Here is an 8,822-nt window from a genome sequence, read left to right on the forward strand (position 1 = left end):
TCCGGCCTCCGACTGTCTGCAGCGACGTTTCTGTGCTGGCCTGTGAGGGGGGGCCCCAGGCTCGGCGGCCCAAGAAGCCTGGCCAGCAAGTCCTGCTTGCCGGACCTACGCTTGGGCCTCCGTCTTCTCATCTGCAAAATGGTCCGAGAGCCGGAGGGAGCCGGAGCCCAGGGAGGCCCCGGGCGGCTGGCAGCCCCCATCGCAGCCCAGCCCAGCCTTGGGACTGTGCAGGCACTGGGGGGGGGGGGGCGGCCCCTGCTCCCTCCCCCCCACGAGCCCAGGGCAGCGCTGCCCGGCCTGCTCTTTACTGCTTTCCTGTGCTCAGTCCTTGGCAGGAAGCCTCAGCCGAGGGCTATCGTGGCCGGAGAGCCATCAGGAACGCAGTGACCATTCTAGAGTCGGGCGCCGAGCCCAAAGGGCAGACAGGACGGTGCCTGGCTGCCCGCCTTAGTAGTCCTTGACAGGGCCTCTGGGCTGCCCCCTCCCTGTCCCTCCCTGCTCGCCCCTGCCCCTCCCTCCCTGCCCCTCCCTGCCCCCCCTGACTGCCCCTCCCTGCCCGCCCCCTGCCCCTCCCTGCCCGCCCCTGCCCGCCCTGCCCCGCCCTGCCCCTCCCTGCCCCTCCCTGCCTGCCCCTCCCTGCCCCCCTCCCTGCCCCTCCCTGCCCCTCCCTGCCCGCCCTGCCCCTCCCTGCCCCTCCCTGCCCCCCCTGACTGCCCACCCCTGCCCCTCCCTGCCCGCCCTGCCCCTCCCTGCCCGCCCCCTGCCCCTCCCTCCCTGCCCCTCCCTGTGCCCCCCCCCCCGTCCCCCCCTGACTGCCCACCCCTGCCCCTCCCTGCCCGCCCCCTGCCCCTCCCTCCCTGCCCCTCCCTGTGCCCCCCCCCCGTCCCCCCCTGACTGCCCACCCCTGCCCCTCCCTGCCCGCCCCCTGCCCCTCCCTCCCTGCCCCTCCCTGCCCCTCCCTGCCTGCCCCTGCCCCTCCCTGCCCCACCCTGCCCCTCCCTGACCCTCCCTGCCCCTCCACTGCCAGTCCAGGCTCAGCCCTTCGGATCTGGCCCAGGGAGGCCCGGCTAAGCCTCGTCCGCTTTCGAGTGAGTCTGAGACGGTCCCGACTTCCCCCAGCGGGCCGGAGAGGGGACAGACCGCGCAGAGGCCGCCCTTGGCACCGATGCCCATCGGGTCCTGGAGCTCCGGCCCAAAAGCCGGCCACCTCCTCCTGCCCAGCCCGAAGGACGTTGTCTCGGCCCCCTCCCCCGACCCTCCTGAAAGCTGCGGCCGGGAACCGGGTCCACACTGACCTGCCGGCCCTCCCCCGACCCTCCCCCAGGAGCCGATTTCCCCAAAGGGAGGGAGGGGCGCCTCGATTCTGGGGTTTGGGCCACTCCACACATTGGCCCCCCAGAAGGCCCCCCAGTCCTGTACTGGCCACCGTGGCAGGACAGCCACCTTTGCCTTTCCGTGACTGCCCCAAGGCCGCCTGGTGCCCTTCCCTGAAGGGCCTTCCATTTAGACAGAGATCGAAGGCCATCGCCCATCCGTTCTCTTAGTCCCGGCAGGCTTCCTGGAGGAGGAGACAGGCTGGCAGGAGCAGCTTGGATAAAAGAGCAGAGAAGGCTTGGCATAAAAGCATCGTGCCCGACAATTAAGACACGGGCAGAGACTGGCACTGAGGGGGCGAAAATCTCTGATTCCCTGTTTCACCCCATCTGCACCCCCCAACAGGCAGGCGCAGAGCACGTGCAACTCAGTCAGGAGCCAGGCACGTAGGCAGCCGACCGCCCCCTCCTTTGTGCTCTGACGGGCCTTCTCGAGGCTTTCCCCTTCCCCCTCCTTCGCCCGAGCTCCCACACGCCTCCGTGCTCACCCGTGCCCTCCCCTGGAGTGCCAGCAGCACCCCCGGGCAGCCCGCCTCTTCCTGAACGAATGGCACCCCAGTGCGAGCCCGCAGAGGGCAGGACAGCGAGCGGGCAGCCCTCCGGGGGGCACCAGGGCCTGTTGGTGCCCGCGGGCACGTCAGGAAAGCTCCCTCGTCCGGCGTGGGCCGGGGGCTCCTCTGGACCCGCTGCTGGGAGGCAGGACATACGCCCCCCCCGGAGCGCCACCAGCGTGAGAGGAGCCCCCGCTGCCCCAGGCTTGGCCACCCCCGTCTCCCACCGTCCCCCACAAAGGGTCGGCCCCCCACGGTGCTCCCCCCAGAGGCAGGACATCCGGGGAGGCCGGAGTCTTCAGACAGCCAAAACGAGAAGAGGTTGTGGATTAGGAAAAAAGCCAACGACAAGCCGCTCTGTGCCAGCGTCTGTGTCCGTCTGTGCCCGCGGCTGGCGCCTCGTGAGCCCTTGATGAGCTCGGATTGATGGATTGGTTGGCTGGTTGGCTGGGGGACGCCCAGCCCTGGCTGTGTGTAAGACACACCACAAACACGGTGACTGGCCGGACAGTACCCTCGAGGCAGGCTCTCTGTGCCAGGCCCAGAGGGGCTTCCCTAGGGCAGGAGGACCACCCAGAAGGGCAGAGATGGCCGGAGGGGCTTCCTTTAGGTGGGAGGACCACCCGGAAGGGCAGGGATGGCCCGGAGGGGCTTCCCTCGGGCGGGAGGACCACCCGGAAGGGCAGGGATGGCCCGGAGGGGCTTCCTTTAGGCGGGAGGACCACCTGGAAGGGCAGGGATGGCCCGGAGGGGTTTCCCTCGGGCGGGAGGACCACCCGGAAGGGCAGGGATGGCCCAGAGGGGCTTCCCTAGGGCAGGAGGACCACCCGGAAGGGCAGGGATGGCCGGAGGGGCTTCCTTTAGGTGGGAGGACCACCCGGAAGGGCAGGGATGGCCCGGAGGGGCTTTCCTCGGGCGGGAGGACCACCTGGAAGGGCAGGACCTCATGGCTGAAGAGGCCTCACCTCCTCGCGCTCGGCCCCAGAGCGGGAGGGCCAGAGAGGCAGGTTTCCATTGGAGGCCTTTCGGTTTTGAACCCTCCCCTTCCACCAAAGAATCGATGCTGTGGCCTGGCTTTAAGGCAGAAGAGGGGGGAGGGCTGGGCCATGGGGCTGCCTGAGGTCCCACAGGTGGCAAGGTCTGAGGTCACATTTGAACCCTGGACCTCCGGCCTCTAGGCCTGGCCCACAGACCTCTGAGCCACTTTCAAAGCAGTCCTGCTTGTGTGGGATCCTCTGCAGCCTCCCTTCTGCTCGGACGGCCCGCTGCTCGCCTCTCTTCTTTTGGGGGGGCTGCCCTGTCCCCCCTTCTCCCCCCTCTGGAAGAAGCCCCCCATGTTCTTGTCCCTGGGGCTCTTCCTGGCAGGTGTCCCCAAGAGGCTGGGCGTTTCCTTCTCCAGCGCCCTTGACAGATGAGGAAACTGAGGCTAACGGCTCACCCAGCGAGGAAGTGTCCGAGGTCAGCTGTGGGCCTTCCTGACTGGGCCGGGCGCGCCCCCCCGCCTCTCCGCACGTCCTTCTCACCCCGCGCCAAGCCTCCAGGCCCGGCTCTCGGGCAGAGTGGAGGCCCCGAGGCCGGGGGCTGAAGCGCTGAGCCCCGGAGCCCCGAGAGGGCAGGGAGGAAGCCCTGGCCCCGGACGGCTCCCAGGACAGACCCCGGGGAGGCTGGAGGCGCCCACAGGCCCAGGAGTCAGGCTGAGGCCCAGAAGCTTCCCCGGCCATTTGGCTCAGGGGCCCTCCGGGATCTGCGGGGACGGAGGGAGGAGGCGGCCGGAGGTGGGAAGGAGGACGGGGTGAGCGTGCGGCAGGCGAGCAGGCCGAGGCACGCCAGGGAAAGCGCGCGGTGGCCCCCGGCAAGTCCCCGGCCACGCCCGTGCCCCTCCTTGCCCCCCCCCCCCCGCGCCCCACATTCCTGGGAGCTCCTCCATCGTGCCGAGGGCTGCCCGAGCAAAGATCAGCCTCGGCTCTCTGCCCGGAGCAAGGAGGCAGCGGGCGGCCCTGCTGGGGCTCCCAGGAAGGCAGGGCCAGGGCGAGCCGGCACGTGCCGAGGAAGCCTGGCCAGAGGCCCTGCGGCCAGGCCTCGGCCACACGCTGCCCCCAGGTTCCCGGGGAAGGAGCCGGGGAGCAGCCCCTCTCCTTGGAGGCAGACGAGGCCACGAGGCCGGGCCGAAACTCCTTCCAGCTCTGGCCGGCCGGCCCCTGAGGAGGGGCTCCGGGATCGCACCCGGGACCCGGGGCTCTTCAGCCAGAAAATGCCCGCGGGAAGGGGGAGAAAAGGCTCGCCTCGACCCCTGGGGTGGCGGGCCTGGGAGCCGGCTGGGGGACATGGACGAGGGGCCCGCAGGCCCCTCAAGAACGGCCCATTCCTCCTCTCTTCCAACCAATGACCAGCCTCTGCCTGAAAGCGGCCTCAGAGGTCACAGTGGCCAAGCCCCCAAACCCCCAGTCCCCCCAGCCCTCAGCCCCCAGCCCCCAGCCCCCAGCCCCCGGCCCCCCCCAACCCCCAGTCCCCCCAGCCCCCAGCCCCCCAGCCTCCCCAACCCCCAGTCCCCCCAGCCCCCCAGCCCCCCAGCCCCCCCAACCCCCAGCCCCCAGCCCCTGGCCCCCAAGCCCCCTAGTCCCCATCCCCCAAGCCCAGCCAAGAAGGCCGCACGCACTCCCTTTGAGGAAGAGCAGGCCCCAGCTGGGGTCCCAAGACCCCTGTGCACGGGCCCCCCAGCCATCCCCCAGGAAAGCGAGGGAGGCTCCGGAGGGGGAGGCGAGCAGAGGTGGGATCCCTGCGGGCCGGGCCAGGTGGCCCCGCCTGAGAGCACGGCCAGAGGGGGACGACTGTCTCTTCGGAATCCCAGAGCTCTTCTGGAAGGAGCCGGCAGCGGCGGCCCCCCTGGGCCCAGCACGGTGGCCTCCCAGGGCCTCCACGCTTGGGCGAGCCTCTTCCACTCCAGTTGAGCAGGTCCAACTTCCTGTGGCCGGGCCCCGGGTCAGCGTAGGGCTCAGGGGCTCAGGTCAGGGGAGGGCCTCATGCGTAGGCCAGGCCAGGGCAGCCTCCCTTCTCCCCCAGGCTACAGAGGCTGGGCCTCCTCACCCCAATGAGGAGAAGCCCTGCCTGGAGGCAGGGGGGTGCACTGTGTAGCCCAGCAGGCTCCTTAGAGCAGCAACACTTGTCGGGCCTGGACTGGGCCTTAGGGATCCTGGGGGTGAAGCCCGTCATTTAACAGATAAGCAGACGGAGGACCAGGGAAGGATGACCCTGGAGGTGGGGACGGGGACAACGGAAAGAGGACTGCTGCTTGCTTACCTTCACCTTCTGTCTTGGAATCAATATTGGCTGACAGTTCCAAAAGAGCGGCAAGGGCCAGGAATTGGGGTTAAGGGACTTGCCCAGGGTCACACAGCTAGGAAGTACCTAAGGCCCTACTTGAACCCAGGACCTCCCATCTCAGGGCCTGGCTCTCTATCCACTGAGCTACCTCACTGCCCCCGTCTTCCAGTATTTTGAGGAAGGATTGATCATCCTTGCTCCACTTGGCCCCAGAAGGCAAATTCAGCCTTGATGTCCAAAATTACTTATGGCTCACAGAGGGAATGAGCTCCCCATCACTTGCTAGTTTTCTGATGGGAACATTTAGATGCCTAAAAACATTGCTCCTACTCATCCAGCAGAAAGAGGGCTCCAGCCTGCCTCCTCCCTGTCTTCCTGTGTGCTGGAGGGCCTCAGGTTTCCCTGCTGTAAAGAGGGGGCTGGCCGAAATGGCCTGGGCTCCCCTCCAGCTCCGAGGCCAGGATCTGAGCAATGGGCTCTGAGGTGAAGCCAGGGAAGCCAAAGGAGCCTTCATCTCCCGCGGGGAACCGCCCACGGCTACAGCCTGGCCCCTCAGCCTGTCTAGACAACTCCCCTGGCCGCAGATACACACTGACCTGGATGGTGATCTCAGCCGCCAGGCCTCCACTAACAACCAGCAGCTGCCTTGGGATCTCAGAGGTTCTGCCCAGGGAGGGCCCCCACTTCACAGGTAGATGGCTCCTGCGGACAGGGGCTGAGAAGGTCATTGCCACACAGGGAAGCGTGTTCGGAGAAAATCTCCCTGAAAGGCAGATGGGGCGGGGAGGGGAGGGAAGTGGAAAGGACCCTGAGAGGAATGGTTTGGGAGGCCCTTCCACACATTTTAGCTTTCCACTAAAAGTCAAGGAAAAGCCGAAGCTGTGAAAGGGGGCATGAAAGCCAGCCAGGTTCATGAGTTGACGAAAAGAAACATTGGAGGCCATCAAGTCCTACCCTCTCGTTTTAGGCAGGAGGAGAGTGAGGTCTCAGGCAGCCAGCACCTTGGCCAGTCACCCAGGCAGCAAGTGGCAAAGCTGGGATTCAAATCCAGCCTCTCACACATGATCCACAGAGCCTATCCTGGTACAGCTTCCCCAGGGTAGGACGGGCTGTTCTGGGCACACGTTGCCCTCCAATATGGCCTGAGCAGGATCGCCAAATGGCCAGTCTCCAATCTTCGGTCTACTCTCTCTTTGTGACAGCTTTCCAAAGAGTCGCCCACCTCCAGATCAAACTAGATAAAAGCACTTTTCACAGCAGCGAAAAGCCTAAGGGAAGCCAGTGTTCGCCAAGGGAAGAATGTCTGAACCAGAAACAAGGAACCGGGAGAATTCCGAGAAGCATGGAAGACCTGCCTGAACAGATGCAGTGATGTCCTCGGGACCAGCAGAGTAAAGCTACCAGCAACTCTGTCTTCAAAAAGAAAACACGGAGGGAGTCTGGCTGGGTGGTGGGAGGGACCGTCTCCACTCTAGAACACACACACCCCTCTCCTCGTCAGAGAAGGCAACTCCAGGAACTAACAAATGCACAGCTTTTCGCTCAGCTTTTCTTCTTACAAAAGCAGTGCTGGGACGGGGAAGGTACAAGATGTCAGAAAATGACAGAGATGTAAAGAACGAAGGCATCAGTAACACTTGGCTGCAGTTCTTTTTCTCCCACTGTATGGCAGCTTAGACCTGCTACCACGGAGCTTCCAGCTGGCTAAGTCTGGCAGGGATTGTTTCAAGACATCCCCAAACTCAGATGTTCATAGTTATTGTTCAATGGTTCGACTTTGTGACTTCACAACAACCCTTGGGGACAAGAATGATTATAATCCCTGTTTTCCAGTTGAGGAAACTGAGGCAGAGAGAAGTGAGGTGTCCAGTAAATATCTGAAACTGAATTTGAACTCAGGACTTCTTGACTCCAGACCCAGTATTCTGTGCACTGTGGTGCCACCACCTAGGCTGGGAAGTCCATCATCCAACATTTTGCTGGGCTGAGCCCTCCAGATTAGGGACCAGGGCTATCCTGGTGGCTCAGTCCTGGGTCAGGGACCAGGCCAGGATAAAGTCCTACCCCTTAGCCCCGGGATGGGGGTGGCTCTGTCCTTGTGGTCTGTTAGCTGACCTCTGCCTTAATCCCACTCTCTGCCAAATAGCCTCTTCCCTGCCCCCTTCTCTCCAACAGGGGCTCCAGACCCCCACTGCTGCTCTGTCCACACGTGGCAAGTACCACGGTTTTTTCTTCACATTCCTGGCTCCCAGCAGGTATCATAGTGCTTCGGCCGACCACTCTCCCTGCTGGACTTCGAGATTCTCCCCATGAAAGCCACTGTCCCCCACGGGACTCTGACTGTTCTCCAGGGCGCCCACGCTCTGAGTCTACTCTACTGTCTGCGCTTTGCTGTCTCATGTCTGCCAGGAAGGTGTGGAGGTCTCCCCCTCGTAGCTCCCAGGGGTCTCCCTACTCTGAAAGCGGCCGATCCCTGCAGGCCTCGCCCTTCCCACCCAGGAGCAGGGAGGGGGCTGCTCTCCTCAGAGAGAGAGGGAAGTGACAGCACCCTGTTCCCCGGAGCCCGGCTCTCATCCTTCCACTGGGCCACCTGGCATGGGGAGCGGGTGCCGTAAAGGCTGCTCTCACCCTCATTCTGCTCTCTGGTGGAAGGAAATGAAGCATCTCCACCACTGCCACGTGATGGCATTGAGTGAACGGGGCGCCTGGGAGCTCCTGAGCCTTAGTCTGCTGACTGGCCCTTCACCGGGCCTTAAGTGCTTGGGAAATGGGAAGGAGCGCTGCACGGGGGGCCACGAGACAGGCACTTTCCAAGTCGGTTCATTGGCTACCGGATCCAATTGTGCAGTCAGGGCCTGGCAGTGACCCTGGCTGGAGATGGCCTCGGGGCCCTTTCCCCAACTCTCCCCCCATCACTATCCTAGAGAAGACACGCTTGGACTCCAGTATACCTGTGGGAGAGAGAAGGGCTGTCCACAAATGTTGGGGTATCCACTTGTTCCCTGGGCAAAGGGAAAAGAGGACAGAAGTCTTCAGGCTTTCATGGTGGCAGTGGGAGGGTTCCCATGCCTAAAGATCCATGATAGAAAATGGAGCTTCAGGAACAGCTAAGCGATTCAGTGGATCAGTGAGCCAGGCCTGGAGTCAGGGGATCCTGGGTTCAAATCCAGCCTCTGACACTTTCTAGATGTGTGATGGCGGGCAAATCACTTAACTCCAATTGCCTAGCTCTTCTCCTTCTTCTGCCTTGGAACTGGTACTTAGTAGACAGAAGGAAGGAAGGAAGGAAGGAAGGAAGGAAGGAAGGAAGGAAGGAAGGAAGGAAGGAAGGAAGGAAGGAAGAAAGGAAGGAAGGAAGGAAGGAAGGAAGGAAGGAAGGAAGGAAGGAAGGAAGGAAGGAAGGAAGGAAGGAAGGAAGGAAGGAAGGAAGGAAGGAAGGAAGGAAGGAAGGAAGGGAAAGAAAAAGAGAACTGAGCTTCATCTGTGGCCAGAACACAGGAACTGTGACCTTCAGAAATTTTCCTAAGGAACCAATGCCCACAGAAATGTCCACTTGGATGACCCAAAATGAATCTGC

Source organism: Monodelphis domestica, chromosome 7 (assembly GCF_027887165.1).
Source record: "Monodelphis domestica isolate mMonDom1 chromosome 7, mMonDom1.pri, whole genome shotgun sequence".
Lineage (NCBI taxonomy): Eukaryota > Metazoa > Chordata > Mammalia > Didelphimorphia > Didelphidae > Monodelphis > Monodelphis domestica.